Below are 17959 nucleotides of genomic sequence, written 5' to 3'. Positions count from 1 at the left end.
TCAAGTATTTTCGAAGAATGAGGGATTATATGTTGGTGTATCATTGAGATGAGTTGTTATCCTTTAGGTATATATATATATATATATATATATATATATATATTCAAACTTTCAATCTAATAGAGACTCTGGTACATTTACCTCCAATTTTGTGCTCACTCTAGGTGGTGGGGTTGTTAGTTAGAGAATTGTGAAGAAATCTTGTATTGTTGACTCTACTATGAAATTTGAGTATATTACTACTTCTAAAGCATCAAAGGAAGTTGTTTGGCTTCGAAAGTTCCTATTGGGACTTAGGGTAGTGCCCTTAGTTGTATTGCCTCTGGTAATGTTTTGTGATAATAGTAAGGTGGCGGCACAGTGTAAAGAACCAAGAAACCACGGGAATGATAAACACATTAAGAGGAAAAATCACTTGATACATGAGATAGTAATGAAATGAGATATGGTTGTGAAGAAGATCGCTTCTGTAGAAAACCTAGTGGATCCCTTCATGAAGACTTTGTCTACTAGAGTCTTTGATGATCATAGGATAGCTTAGGTGTGAGATGTGTTCCCAACATGATTTAGGGCTAGTGCTAGTTTGTTAGGATTGAGCATTAGAAAGCATGACTAAAGTAAAAAACTGAAATTCATTTATAAATTTATTTATTTATGTTTCTCGATTTCCTATTATCTCTTTTGCATTAATTAGTTATTTAAGCATACATGCCTCATATCACTTACATTGTACATGACTTGGGTATATTAAGGGTTACACAGAAGATCTAAGTTATGGGTTCCTTATAGAGTGATGAGTTGTCCACAATCAATTCATGAATTTGAGCAATCCATCTAAGACTAGAGTGCACTACCTCTTACTTAGAGTGATGACTTATCATAGCCGTCAAGATGATTTTTTAATGGTGAGTGCATAAGTGCATATGATGCAAATTGGACAGAACCTACAAAGAATCATGACATAAGGCTATCCATAGTCATGATTCACCAAGCTACTATATTGATGAACCCTCAACCTTGAAAGGATATTAAGATTGTGCCAAAGTCAATAGGAGATTTTAACCTATGGGTAAGACCTTAAGATGGTCATATATTGCTATTAATTGGGTCAATATTGATAGAGGTTGGTGGCAACAAGTATTCTTAATAGAGGCACCATGATATCTCATGGGATTAAGACAATGTGTCCCCTTGGGTGATCTGAAATCCAAAGTACATGTTATCTAGAAGACTATGGTCATAACTTTTTCTTTAGTGGAAATTTGACATATGCTCTTTGGAGCTAAGGTATGTCAATTGATCACATGATAAGTGAGATTTGTAACTTCAAGATCGAAGAGGTAATCTTAATAGGTGATATCACTATCTTGATAGATTACAAATACCAGTTTATGGGAAATCTGCATGCAAGTAGGTCACATACCCAAGCTTTGTCTCGTTATTATTTACATAGGATACTTGAGTGCAATTAATTCCCAATATTGGAATGTTGAATTTGTTGGGAACCATGGATTATTGTGTTTTCATGCCCTAGATCTCATAGGGTGCATGCATTGATCTCTAGGCATCTCTAAATCTATCACAATAGAAAAAATGGCAATAAAACCATTATTAACTATTGATCTAGAGATATGAACCCCATACCTGGATTTGGATGTTCCTAGATCAATTCCTTGCAATGAAGAACATGTCTGAATAGTCTGGAGGTCTCATATACATAAGATCTTCCACCCAATGACTTGAACCACCATCATGGTACTCCAAAGTGTGGTATTTGTAAAAGTGGAAACCTTGACTCTTTCTTTCTCTCTCTCTCTTTATGAAGGTTGAAGTGTATATCCTCCATTTTGTACACTTAGCACTCATGACACTAAGTGTATGCCTTTACTTTTCTCTTGATTCGTAGTCATCCCTTAGCTGCCTTTCAAGCTAAGTTTAGGCCTCACTCAGATCTTTTTAAGGATAGGTTCCATCTGGATGCTTTTGTAGGCCTAATTCACTTAGGTTAGTTTTTAAGTTTGGTTACTTGATTTTAGATCTTTGATTGCATGAGATGAATTTTCACTCTTTGATTTGTATGAGTTTGATTTTTTTTTAATTAATTTATTTATTTATTTTGTCTTCATCATTATTATTATTATCTTTGCAAGAGATTTGCACTTTGATTTCTTTTGCATGTGTGTGATTAATCATTGATTTTAAATATGTATGCAATTGACATATTATTTTTTTATTGCATAATTTTGATGTTTAATTTTCAAATGGCACTATTCCTACTTACATCCTCATTTTATTTTGCATGGGACTTGAATACTATATATTGGAAATTTAAGACTACCACTTCCATAAAACGTCCTTAGCAAGCTGCAAGTATGGTAGAGGTCAAAGTGCAACACTGTCATTGTTGGAACTACACCTCAGCTATGCCTCACCAATCACCTAATTTTTTTTATTTTTTTTTGGTGCCACCTTTGCATAGACATGCATGGTCATTTAGGTGCATGTCATCCTCTCCATGTGCATGCAATCAACTAAGCATGATCCACCAGAATTTGAAAGGTAAGAAAAGAGAAAATAAGAAAGAGGATTGGAAAAGAAGAAATTGAGGATTTTCGAAGGGTTGTTGCATAGGAAATAAGGGGGAGGCTAGGTTTCCAAAGCATTTCTGCATGGGGAAAATATGGGATTTTTAAATATAAAAAAAACATAAACAAAAACAAAAACCAAAGGAATGGTTATTTTTAGGACAAAACATTCTCATATAAGGGGGATTGACAAGCTACAAACAAGGGAGGAAATCTTCGGGATTTTATTGGAGAGATTGTGAGGCAATGAGAGCAGGTTTTTGAGTAGTTTTGGAAGGTTAAAAAAAATAGAAAGAAAACATAAAGGAAAAAAAAGGGAGAGAACGTTTGAAAGAAAAATGATAGCGGGTCATTTTATCAGCTATAGGAGGAGAGTGCACTTAGGTATGATTGTGATGGATTCACTGTTATTCTTCATTATCATGTAATTCTTCCTTTTCCCTTGCCATCTATGGGTATTGTTTCTATGGTCTAAATGTAGATATCTTGCATGTTTGATTTTTATTGATCTTTGGGGCAAAATGGTTTTCTTGTTATTGTCTTATCTACTATTCTTCTTGATTTTTTCAAAAAGCAACTTGACTCTATTTCGTTTTTGTTGTGAAACATCTGAGAACCATATCCTTGGTTCTTATCTGAACCTATGATCTTTCCCACTTGCTTTAGAAGCCCATTGACAACCCATGGAATGGGGTTGCGTTTAATGGATCCTTTGGCCTATTTGTTCTTATTTTGTTATCGTCGTTATCCCCTTATACAACTTCTCTACTTCTAAGCCCATTTCTAGGTTCATGAAGTTGGAACTCTCTTCACTCCGATACTTGGAAACTGATTTAGGTGATTAAGGCCATCTTTTTTGTCTCCAACTTCACTTGGGTCTATCAATGGTTTTATTTAGTCTCCACCATTCAGTGTAGTTAGAGTTGGAATACCTTTCACCATAAGATAGTGGCCTAGTGTATGTGAATTTTCATGGTTGAATTTTGTAGAAAAATCATGGAGAAAAGTGGTTGCATTAATGGATATTCATGGTTGAATTTTAATGGCTATGTTTGCTGAATATTATGGAAATTCAAGTGGATAGTTGTTGAAATTGTAATGAAGGCATGTTGAAATTCAATGGAAATGTAATATATTAATATATAAATGTATTGAATTAATGTGGTTGGTTGTGATCATGATAACAATCTGTGCTTTTTTTTTTTTTTAACATTTAAAGTGGATGGAAATTTAATGTGGTTGCATATGTGAGTATAAGTGGTTGAAAAATTCAAAGGTGTGCATGTGAAAATCCCATAGTTGTTTAAGTAATATTGTTGATTGAATTGAGAAGGTTGCGTGGCTGAAATTTTGTGTTGTTAATAGAGAATTAAATGGCCAAAAAATTATAGTGAAAATGCAATGAAGGAAAGACAAATTTCGGTGGCAGTATATACATGAATTTGGAGGCTGGTTTTGTGGTAAAATAATATAAAATTTTGACAGTCAGGCACAAAAATGTTTGTGGCTGCAAATGCTTGTGTTCACGACTGAAATTCAAGTAGAGGTATGCTAAATTGGTTGGGAGTCACCGACCTCAATGCTCGTTACAAGGGTGGATAGGTGGAGATTAACATACTGTAGGTGCTTGGGTATTAAAAATTCATTCTCAAAAGTCCAGGGTAAAATCCGAGGAGTTAGTGGTTGAAAGATCTTTAAAACTTGATGCCCTAAACCTTAATTGGTTAGGAGTCATCGATGGACCCCCGTTACATGGACAATTTAGAAAAGAATACCTTTAAGCCTTGTACTCCTACACTGAAAAAAAAAAGTGAGAAAAGAGGTACGTTCTTAGCCTATTGGAGGTTGATCAGTTTGCTAAGCTTTGAAAAAGAACTAGGTTTGGGGGAGAGATTAGTTCAACATACTATATTCGGAAGCTAATAAATAACACTTAGATTTTTGTGGAATAGTAAGGTTTGGCCCTTTGGGAGTGGAAACTCTTTTAAAGCTTAAATTTGCATAATGCCTACTCTTTAAGAATTGTGATTAGACAAGTTATTTGATAACTCTTGTTGAAGTTTGAGTTTTATTTCTTTAATGTTCCATGTGAGAGTTAGATCATCATGACACTTGAAAAATGTTTTTTGATCAGCATGATGTTGTAAATTATAGTACTGTTTATTTTTATTTTTCTCTCCTTCATTGCTAAGGGACTAGCAATATGTCGGTTGGGGGGAGTGATTACTACTCAAAAAGTGCTATTTTATAGCTTTTAATTAACTCTTTTAAATACTTTTGAGTAGTAGTTAGTACGTTTTAACCCAATTAACATATTAAGGACCTTTGCAATCATTTCTAATCAAAGTGTGTAAGTTTTGGTGTTTTTGTTAGTAATTTGATCACCAAAGCAATCTGAGATTGAGAAGAGTTCTTTGGAATCCATGGCAAAGCAATGGAAAGCTCAGAAACATGAAGAAACGAAACTTTGAAGTCCTTTGCCATAAGCAAATCCGAAATGCAAGGAGGAGAAGCAAAGAGAAATCTGCCATGAAGCATATTTGAGAACAGTCACTGTCAGTCACTTTTGGAGCACTTCCTGGAGCTGAATTTATTCATACTATATTTCGTTTCGAAGCTTGGGAAGTTAGCAATTCAATGCTTCTAACGGTGTGTGATTCGGAGTTGAAATGAAGGAGTTACAGCCATTGGAACCTGATCACTCCAAGCTGAAGGAAAATTTTGCACGGCTGCGAAATCAACCTTGGGCTGCGAAAATGGTGTCCTTTTGCTGCGAAATTTCGCAGCCCTCTTACAGTGGAATTTCTCTTGAAGCTTCCTGATATTTGCGACCAACATTTTGAGATTTTTTGCTTTAGATATTTGATGTCTAAATCCCCAAACTCTCTTTGTAACCCACCTATCATAGGATTCCTTAGTCTTTAAGTAAGAACAAAGGGTTAATAACCTCTTATATATAGTTTATAATTTTCTTTACATAAAAAAAAAAAGAACAATCTCGGGAGCTTGTTCTCAGAGACAACCTTTTGTATAAGTAAGAAATATATTTTATAGAGCACTTGCTCTGCTTTTCAGATATATTTTTGTTTTCTCGTTATTTTTCTTTCTAGCCAATCAAACTCTGAGGATTTTTCCTCAGAGGATGAGAGGCTAGGCTCTTCGTCTCTTGGAGTGAAGAAAGCCAGGTAAGTTTCCAAATGCAAGAATTTGAAGTTTTGTTGTTTTAATTATTAATGAATAGAAAGTGTGACCCGTTAATGGTTTCTATGTTTTTAGTTAACTTAAAACGCCTTTAAATCACCTAGGCCAACACTTGGTAAGGCAAGTGATCTCCATCCATTGAGATGCACTATTTTATCTCTTGCGAGCCTTTGGGAGGTGGTTTGAAGGTATGATTTTCTAGAATAGCCAACACTTGGTAAGCTTTTGGACTCCACGGAGACATCCATTAGTTATCTCTTGCGAGCTTTTGACGGGTAATCCAAGGTTAAGGATCACCTTGAATGGCAAATGGTAGGTGAGAGGCATGAGTCATTGCAAGATGCATCAGTGAAAGGGATTTAGTGTTTGAACCCATTAAGGGGAAGCATCTATACCACACCAGTTAGAGAATTAACTATATGCTAATTCTCTAATGCGAGGAAAAGAAACAAGTGACCGAAACTCCTTTTTTGCACAAGGAACCTGAGCCTAGTGATCTAAACTCCAAGAAACACTTTTCTTTGTAATTAAAATCAGTTATTATTTTTGGTTAGCTTAAAACCAACCTTTTCCACGAAAGATTATGTTTTCTTTTAAAGCTAACCTTGAAATGAAAAAGCACTAATTCATATTTGAATTAATATCAATAGTGAAGTGAAAACCCATCCCAGTGAACGACCCTAGAGCCACTATGCTATGCTAGCTAAGGCTATCCTAGTACATGGTGTAATAGGTTATAAATTTTGTTGATTACTCCCTGAGGACCAAAATCAAGGGACACCAGTTGGACACGAATCAAATGGTACCACTATCAGGGACCATTGAAAGGACATGAATCAGCTGAGACACCAATTGGGAACGTATCACAACCTTTTCAACCAAAGATTATGTTTTCTTTTAAAGCTAACCTTGAAATGAAAAAGCACCAATTCAGCTTTGAATTAATATCAATTGTGGAGTGAAAACTCATCCCAGTGAACGACCCTAGAGCCACTATGCTATGCTAGCTGAGGCTATCCTAGTACATGGTGTAATAGGTTATAAATTTTGTTGATTACTCCCATCTGAGGACCGTAATCAAGGAACACTAGTTGGACACAAATCAAATGGCACCGTTGTTGGGGACCATTGAGAGGACATGAATCAGCTGATACATCAATTGGGAACGAATCACACTCCTACAATGAGAAAAAAAAATTGTGAAAAAAAAGAGATGCGTTCTTAGCCTATTGGAGGTTGGTCAGTTTGCTAAGGTTTGAGAAAGAACTAGGTTGGGGGGAGAGAATAGTTCAACATACTATAATTGGAAACTAATAAGCTTAACACACTTAGATTTTTGTGGAAGAGTAAGGATTGGACCTTTGGGAGTGGAAATCTTTTGATGCTTAAATTTTGCATAATGCCTACTCTTTATAAATTGTAATTAGGCAAGATATTTGAGGACTCTTGTTGAAGGCTGGGTTTTGCCTCTTTGATGTTCCATGAGAAATTATAATCCACATTATGCCACTTGAAAATTTTTTGGAGTGATTAGCATGATTTTGTAAATTATTTTATTGTCTATTCTTCTTTATCTCTCCTTCATTGCTAAGGGACTAGCAATATGTTGGTTGGAGGAAGTGATTACTACTCAAAAAGTACTCTTTTATAGCTTGAAACTAACTATTTTAAATACTTTTGAGTAGTAGTTAATACCTTTTAACTCAATTGGCACATTAAGGAACCTAGCAAGGGTTACTAATCAGTTTTTAGCAAGTTTTGGTGTTTTGGTAGCTTTTTTATCATTGAAACAAGCCAAGAAGAGGGAGAATCTTGTGAAATCAATGCAAATGGAAGTTGAAGCTCAAATACATGAAGAATCCAAGCTTTGGAGCACTTCATACCCCTTTGCCAAACCAATATGAGATGCAATGAAGAAGTCCAGCAACCAGCAGTTTCACATGGCTGTGCAAAATTTCTCACACCATGCGAAACCACTTGAGGCAACTGATTTGTCCCCATTGCAGTCATGCCAGTTGATTCTGGCTCAGACAGGTGTTATCAACAAAATTTATAAAACCTAAATCATCTCACACTAGGATAACATAGCTAACATAGTATAGTGGCTCTAGAATCGTCCACAGGATGGGTTTTCATCGTACAGTTGACATAAATGAAGGGAATAAAATGGTGTTTTTTATTATGAAAATTAGTCTTTAAAGAAAATGGAATTGTGGTTGAAAAAGTTTGTTTTTAGGTTAAGCAAAAATGATAGGTGAAGTTAACTATAAAGAAAAGGTCTTTTGGAGCTTTAGGTCACTAGGATCAAGTTTCTTAGGCAAAGGGGGAGATTCCGGATCTTTTCCTTGCGTTGGGAATAATAACATAAAGGATGGTTATCTCCTGAACCGGTTTTATATTTAGCAATTAAGATTTGATCCAACGGATTCATGAGAAATGGTAATTGCTTCCCATTAATGGCTTCAAACACTAAAAACTCTCACCTTGAACCACCTTCTAATGGCTCATAAATGATAACTAATAGACATCCATGGATCTAGCAATAAGCATCCATAGAATCCGAAAAGCTTACCAAGTATTGGCCATTCAAGGTGATTCTCACCTTGAACCACCTTCCAATGGCTCATAAATGATAACTAATAAACATCCATGGATCTAGCAATAAGCATCCATAGAATCCGAAAAGCTTACCAAGTATTGGCCATTCAAGGTGATTTTAAGGGATTTAGCTAAACCTTGAAATAAAGACCATTAATGGTTAACAACTACTTTCATTTAAAGCAAGGACAACTCCCACCTTTGCATTCGGGTCCTTCACCTATTTTCCATCACTCCAAGAAACGTAAAACCTAGCCACTCATCTCCTGAGAAATCATCCTCATAGGTTGTTTGGCTAGAAAGAAAAATGAGAACAAAATGAGAAGGTAAAGCAAAGCAAAAGCTCTGTATATTTCTTACTATGGGAATTTTACAAGTGTTTACATACATAATCATCTCCTCTCTCCCCCTTATATATCTGCTACCTAAAAGATATATAAAAATATATAAAAGAAAATATCTAGGTTGGTTACAAAGAGAAACTAGGAAATTACACAAAATATCTGAAGATAAAAATCTAACAGAGTCAGTGCATATGAAGATTTCGCATACCATGTGAAATTTGGCATGGTGTGCGAAATCCTCTGGTTGCCTCAAAAGGTTTCACATGGTGTGCAAAATTTCGCAAAGCCATGCGAAACTGCTTGTTGTTGGATTTCTTCTTCTGGCTTTCCTCTTTGCATCTCTAATTGGCTTGGCAAAGGGCTATGAAGTGCTCTAAAGCTTGGATTCTTCATGCATTTGAGGTTTAACTTGCATTGCCATGGATTTCACTAACTTCTCCCTCATTCTTGGCTTGTTTCAATGATCAAATAGCTACCAAAAACACTAAAACTTGCCAAAATTGATTAGTAACCTTTTCTAGGTTCCTTAATGTGTCAATTGAGTTAAAAGGTATTAACTACTACTCAAAAGTCTTTAAAAAAGTTAGTTTCAAGCTATAAAATAGTACTTTTTGAGTAGTAATCAGCAGCCAATGGATTTCGCACACCATGCCAAATTTCGCATGGTATGCGAAATCTTTCTGTGCACCTACTCCGTTAGATTTTTATCTTCAGATATTTTGTGTAATTTCCTAGTTTAACCTTGTAACCAACCTAGATATTTTCTTTTATATCTTTTTATATATCTTTTAGGTAGCTTATATCTAAGGAGAGAGAAAGAGGGAGAGAGATATGTATGTTTTTCATTAAACACTAGTAAAATTTCAATAGTAAGAAATATATAGAGCTTTTGCTCTGCCTTTCCTTCTCATTTTTGTTTTCACTTTTCTTTCTAGCCAAACAACCTCTGAGGATGATTTCTCAAGGGATGAGTGGCTAGGTTTTACGTTTCTTAGAGTAATGGAAGCTAGGTGAAGGACCCGAATGCAAAGATGGGAGTTGTCCTTGCTTTAAATGAAAGTAATTATTAACCATTAATGGTTTTTATTTTAAGATTTAGCTTTAAATCCCTTAAAAGCACCTTGAATGGCTAATACTTGGTAAGCTTTTCGGATTTTATGGATGCTTATTGCTAGATCCATGGATGTCTATTAGTTATTATTTACGAGCCATTGGAAGGTGGTTCAAGGTGAGGGTCTTTAGTGTTTGAAGCCATTAATGGGAAGCAAACATCATTTTCCATGAAACCTTTGGATCAATCTCTTAATTGCTAAATATAAAACCGGTTCGTGAGATAACCATCCTTTATGTTATTATCTCCAACGCGAGGAGAAGATCTGGAATCTCTCCCTTTGCCTAGGGGACTCGATCCTAGTGACCTAAAGCTCCAAGAAACCTTTTCTTTGTAGTTAACTTCACTTATTGTTTTTGCTTAACTTGAAATCAATCTTTGTGACCACAATTCCATTTTCTTTAAAAGCTAATTTTCATAAGGAAAAACACCATTTTATTTCCTTCACCAAGTCAACTGTACGATGAAAACCCATCCATGTGGACAATCCTAAAGCCACTATACTATGTTAGCTATGCTACCCTAGTGTGAGGTGATTTAAGTTTTATAAATTTTGTTGATAACACTCGTCTGAGCCAGAATCAAATGGCATGACTACAATGGGGATGAATCAATAACCATAAATTTTTTTAGGAATTATATGCAAGATGTATGTGATAATTTATACTCTGATAATTTTTGTTATGCTATTTAGATACCAAGTATGCTAGGGTTTCTTTCTTTTATTATTTATTACTATAATTTTTATTTAACCCTCCATATCTTATGGAAGCACATTATGAGTTATCTATGCTATTTAGGTATGCATCTTACCTTCACATCTTAATTTCATAAATTATGTATTGCTTTATATATGATCATTATGTATTGCTTTGTATGTGATCGCCAACATGTTTAGCATATCTTTTTTATTGTTTGTTTGATTAAGAGACTAGGGTAAAATGCATGATGTGTGTTTTATTTTCCAAACTAACCATTGATGTATTGTGATAGTGCTTAAGTTGTGGTTCAGGTATGCAATACAATATTTTCTTTATGATTGTATTTTGAATTCTTGTTTGGCATGCTAGTGTTAATAGAGTTTTGAAATCACCTTAGTCCATCTAAGTATCCATAATCAACTGATTCATTGCCATATTTTCCTCAACTCAACTAGTAGAGACCTCATTAGGGTTTAGAGGGGTGCTACTTCTTTAGAGGTACCTTCCCAATAGATAACCTAATCCCTAGACCCAAACTCGGGTTTTTTGTAGACAGTTTTTCCAAAAGTCAAGATTCATTTTTAAGGGTTTTATTCTTACTTGATTTCCTTTTTTAAAAAATAAATAAAAGTAAGTGGTGACTCCAAGTTTTTACACAAATATTGTTTTTCACCTTAATCAAAAGCGAGTCTCGCCAGTCGAGTGGAACGCATCATGAAAAATGCAGGTCCACAAGAAGATGTTAGGATCGAGCCCTTAAAATCATGACTTGATGTAATAAACCCTTTAAAATTTATTATTTATTTAATAAAGTTCCAATTCACTTTTATCTATTTTATTTCATGCATTATACCTTATAAGCACTCTAACCTATATCTTTTGCATTGTTCGTGACTTAGATGCATTAGGAGTTGCATGGAAAATTTTAGTCACGGGTGTCTTTTAAATAGATGACTTGTTCATAACTAGTTCATAGGTCTAGGCAAGCTATTAAAGGTTGTAATGTACCACCTCCTAATTAGAGGGATGGCTCATTTTGGCTATCGAGATGAGTTTCCTATGGTGAGTGTACTAGTGTGTATGGTTACATATTAGATAAGACCTATGGTGAGTCATGACTTAAGGCTATCAAGTAGACATGACCTTACTAAGTTGTTTCATTGTGTTGTATCTTAACCTTGAGAGAATATTGAGCTTATGGTGAAGTTAGCAATGGCGCTAACCTATGGGTGAAATCGTAAGCCGATCATATATTCCCTATGGATTGGGTCTTTTTTAATAGAAATTGGTAGTAATAGGTATTCTCAATAGAGGCACCATGATATCTCTTGGGACTGAGACAGTGTGTCCCCTTAGGTGATCCTAAGGAGCTGCATTCATGGAAACTATAGTCATAGTAATTCCTTAAGTGGAACTTGACATAAGCTCTTTGAGAGTTAAGACATGTCAATTGAACACACGATAGGAGGATCTGTACCTCAAGGATAGTAGAGATAATCTTGAAAGGCTGATAACTTTCACGTTGTTAGACTACAAACACTAGTTCATGGGGAGATTGAACGTAATGGACATGGACCCAAACACTTGTTGTCTTATTGTTATTTACACAGGATATTGGAGTTCGGTTGATTTTCTATAATGGGATGTTGAATCAACTTCAAAATTGGATTCTAAGGGAGCCAATATTCCTATGGGTCCAAATGGTTCTTACTCTAAGCTCATATACCTTGTCAGCATGGGTTATGAGGATCAGATTAGCTTTAAGTTTACTTTTATGCATAAAGACATTTTAATAATTACATAAGGTTGCATAGGAATAAGTGAACAAGGTCTTTGGATTAGGATAACTGATTAATTAGTAGGACTTGTTGGGTTAATTAATCAATTAGGACCCATTTTGGGCAAGATTAAGTGACTTAAGTCCTTAGTGGGCTTAAGTCACTTAATCCTAGTAAGGAACCTTATAAATACTTCCTTATGGGATAAGGTTTCCATAGTTTTTTTCTAAATAGTTGTCTTCCACCTCTAAAGAGAAAGAGAGAGTCATAACCTCTACCCTCCCTTCTATCCCCACCAGAAGTATGTTAAGATCAAGGTTCAAGTCATCAGGTGGAAGACTTTAGGTTTACGAGACTTCTATGATTTTGTTCTTCGTCTTCACCACATGGATTTGATTTGAGAACATTTGAATTTGAGTTATGGTTTTAATTAGCACTTTTTGAATCCTTTTAAAGTTTAAAAATGTTACTTTTCCATTGTGCATATGATTTAGAAAAGCTTAGGATAGTTATACATGTTCCTAACCTAATTCGAGCTTAGGAAACAGAAAGATCCAAGTTTTTCCCATTGATTGGTATCAAATCCATAGGTTAGCAATCATGCTACAACCATTCTAGGGTGTGCTAACTTGGTTTTGTAGGTATTTGTTTATCCCATGACCCTAAGGATAATGAATGTGCACTCTTTATTATGATCTTGTTGTAATTTAATGATTATAATTGTGATTTCTTTTTATTAAGGTTGCAATAAATTGCTTAGATTATTATTTAATTTTCCTAGATGGGTTTTCAGCCTCATAAGAGGCATAAGATTTTTGTTCTTTTGTAAAAATCTTGTTTTTATCTTAGAATGATTTGTAAACTCCATATCTTTAGAGTATAGGATTTTTTTTTTTTGTAAAAATCTAGTTTTTATCATTCTTTGTAACATATGGAGAGTATGGAAGCAATTCGAAGCATCAGAAAGTCATCATGCATAGTACCCTACTGGAAAAAAAAAATATTTTTGTAGAAAACAGCCATCGAAAAACTCAAGAACTAGTTCTCAAATTCTAGAATTTGGTAATAGCACTCAAACGGTGAGATTAGCACTTGCATGCCTCAAGCGCTTAAGTAGTGCATTTAACGACAGTAAGTTGCATCTAGTGATGACATCATCTAGCACACCAAAAGTGCTTCAAGTGTTCTTTAAAAATAATTTTGGCACTCAAGTGCTCATGACAATTGTTTGGCATTTAAGGAAATTTTTTGGGATCTTTTTTCCAAAATACTAACCCTATTTTGTTATAGGAATAATTTAGTATTTTTAGATCTTTAAAATCTAAATTTTTGGGTTATTAAATAAGCAACAGGATCCTTAGGTATAACTACCACCAGATAACCAATTATACAAACTCAATAACCAATTAACCAATCTATCTAATATATTCAATATCTTCAACTTGAATATATGCAAGAATAAATATAAACCTTTTAGAATAGTCCTAAAAGATATTAGGTTAAAAAAAATTATCCTATTCCAGGCAATTCAAATGTAATATCAAATGGATATGCAATGAGGCAAATGATTTTTTACTTGGAAAACCCCCATAACTTGTGGAGATAAAAAAAACCAAGAGGTCTAAGACCTATCAATCGAAATCCACCTAGATAATGACTTTTCCTTTTTTATTGACTACCTCATATAAGTCTTGATAAAAATTCAACCTATTGTTTTTTTCTTTTACCAAATTCTTGATTTTTGTAAAACTTTTTATTGAATTTCATGACATTTTTAATATGAGGTATTTATAGGGTTCCTAATGGGCTTAAGTGACTTGAGCCCACATAGGCTTGGTCACTTAATTTAGCCCAAATTGGGTCCTATTTGATTAATGAAGTTAATAGGGTTTACTAATTAATCAATTAGTCTAATCTAGAAACTTTGTTCACTTACCCCTATGCAATCTTGCATAATTACCAAAACAGCTTTATGCACTAAAGTGAACTTAGAATCAATCCAATCCTCATAATCTGTGCTAACAAGGTATATGAGCTCAAAGTAGGGACCATTGGGACCCATAGGAGTACTAACCCCCTTAAAATCCAATTCTGAAGTTTATTCAACATCCCACTATAGAAAATCAATTGAACTTCAGTATCTTATGTAAATAACAAGGGACATTACGTGCTTGAGTCCATGACCTACTATCCATTGTGTTCAGTCTCCCCATGAACTAGTGTTTATAGTGGAACAAGGTGAAAGTTATCAGTCTTTCAAGACCACTTCTACTATCCTTGAGTTACAAATCAGCCTATTGTGTATTCAACTGATATGTTTTAACTCTCAAAGAGTCTATGTCAAGTTCCACTTAAGGAACTACTATGGTCATAATTTCTATGTACAGACCTTTTTAGGATCACCCAAGAGGACATACTGTCCTAATCTCATGAAATATCATGATACCTCTATTGAGAATACCTATTGTTACCGACCCCCATCAACAGTGACCCAATCTATAGAGAATATATAATCAGCCTATGATCTCACCTGTAGGTCAAAGTCACTACTAACTTTAACACAAGCTTAATGTTCTCTTAAGGTTGAGAGACAACATAATGAAGCAACTTAGTGAGGTCATGGCTACATAATAGCCTTAAGTTATGACTCATTGTATGTTTTGTCCAATGTGTAATACACACTAGCGCACTCACCATGGGAAACGCATCCTGATAGCTAAGACCAGTCATCCCTCCAATTAGGAGATGGTGCACTACAACCTCTAATAGGTTGCCCAGATCCATGAACCAGTTGTGAACAAGTCATCTATTTGCAAGAAACCAACCCAGGACTTAGATCTTTTGTGCAACTCTTAATGCACCTAAGTCATGTGCAATGCAAAAGATATAGACAAGAATGCTCATAAAGTATAATACATAGAATAAGGATAGATAAAAGTAAAATTAAAACATCATTAAATAAATAATGAATTTCAAATTTATTACATTATGTCATGTTTTTAAGTGCTTTACCCTAACAGTTGCACCCAAATAAGAATCAAAGTATAAATTAATAAGATCATTGTACAAAATAATAAGATTAAGGTACAAAGTCATGAGATTAATGATACAAAGCAATAAGACTGAAGATACAAAGGAATGAGATCAAAGTTACAAACAATGATATCAAAGGTGAAAAACCGTCAAAGTCCAATGGGACATCCAAAATGGGGATGTGATCTAAAAATTTTAAAAATATTTAAAATATTATTCCTAATTCTTTTAACCCAATAGGTATCAGGGGTTTCCCAAATAACTAAATGGGTTGTATTTAAAATCTTTAGATATATATATATATATATATATATATATATATATATATATATATATATATATATAAAACTTATTTTTACCTTTTAGAAATATCTTGTGATTAGTTAGAGATAAAATAATATAATTATTAATATCTAAAAGATATATTGAGAGAAGTTAGGGATAACAATAATTGGTTATAGGTATAACTCCATATCTCTCAATATAACTTGCCTAACAACCTTAATAATGAATCAATCAATCAATCAAAAGATTATCAATATCATCAAACATGATATAAATAATAAAATATATGCAATGAGACACAAGATTTTTTCAAGGAAAACCCTCACAAACCGTGGAGATAAAAAACCACGAGGTCTAAGACTTATTAATCTAAATTCACTATTCGAAATAAGTTACATAGATTTACTTGACTACTTTACCCTAAAAACTTACTCTCTAGCACCTACAATTTGATTCACATCCGCGACACCACAACTCCTTGTTGCTCTCTAGTAGATCCTTTAGCCACTTCGAATGGATTAAAGTCTTCAACCTAAGATTCAAATATTGAATACTTAAATGAGAGATTGTGAATAATGGGACAGTTTAGGCTTTCTCTTGAGGAGTCCCTCTCTTAAGCATGAGAGGTCTCTCAAATGATTTGTTTTCAATTGCACAAAATTTCTAATCCTCAAGGGGTTATTAAGGAGGTACTTATAGGAAAAAGCTCAAAGAGTTTTGATATTTTAAGTTTCCAAATTAGAGTTTGAGTGAAATTCATCTAAAATATCTTTCTAAACTTAACAGGTTTGTCATTACCGCTTGAGCGTTCCCTACTTCTTTTGAAAAATCATTTTAAAACATTTTAAGTACAAAAATAATATTAAACCTATTTATACCTCAAAGAAACCTAATATGTCGTATGTCAAACCTCTTAAGACACATATGTGACTTCTCGAATAGACAAATAACAATTTTTAATCTTTAATAAAGAGTAAGTCGCTATCTAAAAAGATTTCTATTACCAAACATAAAAAGGAGAAAAATTAACAATGTATAAATAATACTTAATGTCCTAATAAAAGGTACACAACAATGAGACCAACTTACGATGTTCTAATTTCATCATTAGAAGAAAATTTACAATTTTATGAAGTGAAATGACTAATTTTGGGAGCTTACTAATTTTCTAAGCATTTTTAGTCATTTTTTGAGCAAAATAACAATATTTGAGAAAAACATTATGTTAAAATTATGCTACAATAAAATTAGTTCTTTTTCTTTAATATTAATAAAAAATGTGAAATAAATATTTTTTAAGATAACATGATTTTTAATAATTTTTTTCTTTAACATTATTTTATTTTGCTATTTTATTCTTATCTAAATAATTAATGATTATGATAAATTGATTTTTTTCATGGTAAATAAATTTTAAGTAAATAAATCTTATCTTTATCTAGATAATTAGATATTATGATCAACTACCCTTTTTTTTCATGTTAAATAAACTTTATAATAATTAAGTCTTATATGAATCCATGTTACCTATATTGGGATATATATATTAAAAGTTTTTTTTTTAAAATTTTTATAGGATCAGGATGAAGAATGAAAAAAAAAAAAGTGAATCTGGCTTAGCAAAAACCCATTTCCTCTCAAAATCAAAATTTTCAATTAAGATTGTATCATGGGATCCAATCAGGATCCCATGTTTAGGAGGGGCTAAAAGTTTTCCTGTAGTTTTTACTTTTTAGTGATATTTGCTAGGGGTGTAAAAATGTATAGTTGACTTTAAAATAATAATAATAATAATAATCAAACCACTTCAAATTAAATTTTTTTTGTAAACGGTTTGGTTAACTTAGATAGCGATGTTTAAAAGTAAGAGCGTGAGGTTTGATTCATTAAATATTAGACTCAATATGAATTTTCTTATAATTTTTCTTATAAATAATATTGACTTGAGACAAAAGTTTTTGTTATTGGTCGGTAAAAATATGAATATTTGGAGCACAATTGATATTGCACATTTCTTCTAATATATTTGAAGTTCAAAATATATTTAAATTTTTAAATAAAAAATATATTTAAAATTGATTTGATTATAGTCTTAGAACAATAAATTATCTTACTAAAATCATTAAAAAAAATTCATCAAATATTAAATAATTAGAATATCGGTTATTTGTAATAAAAAACAATAAAGTTGGTGTTTAAAATTCTAAAATTAAGTTGATATTTATAATTATTGAAACATAAACTTGAAGCATTGAATGATAGATCATACCTACCTGATTAGAGGAAGAGCGAGGGTTTTGCTAATCCCACAATGGCTGAATGA

This window comes from Vitis vinifera, chromosome 3 (assembly GCF_030704535.1).
Source record: "Vitis vinifera cultivar Pinot Noir 40024 chromosome 3, ASM3070453v1".
Taxonomy (NCBI): Eukaryota; Viridiplantae; Streptophyta; class Magnoliopsida; order Vitales; family Vitaceae; genus Vitis; species Vitis vinifera.
Note: the sequence above shows the minus strand (reverse complement) of the source record.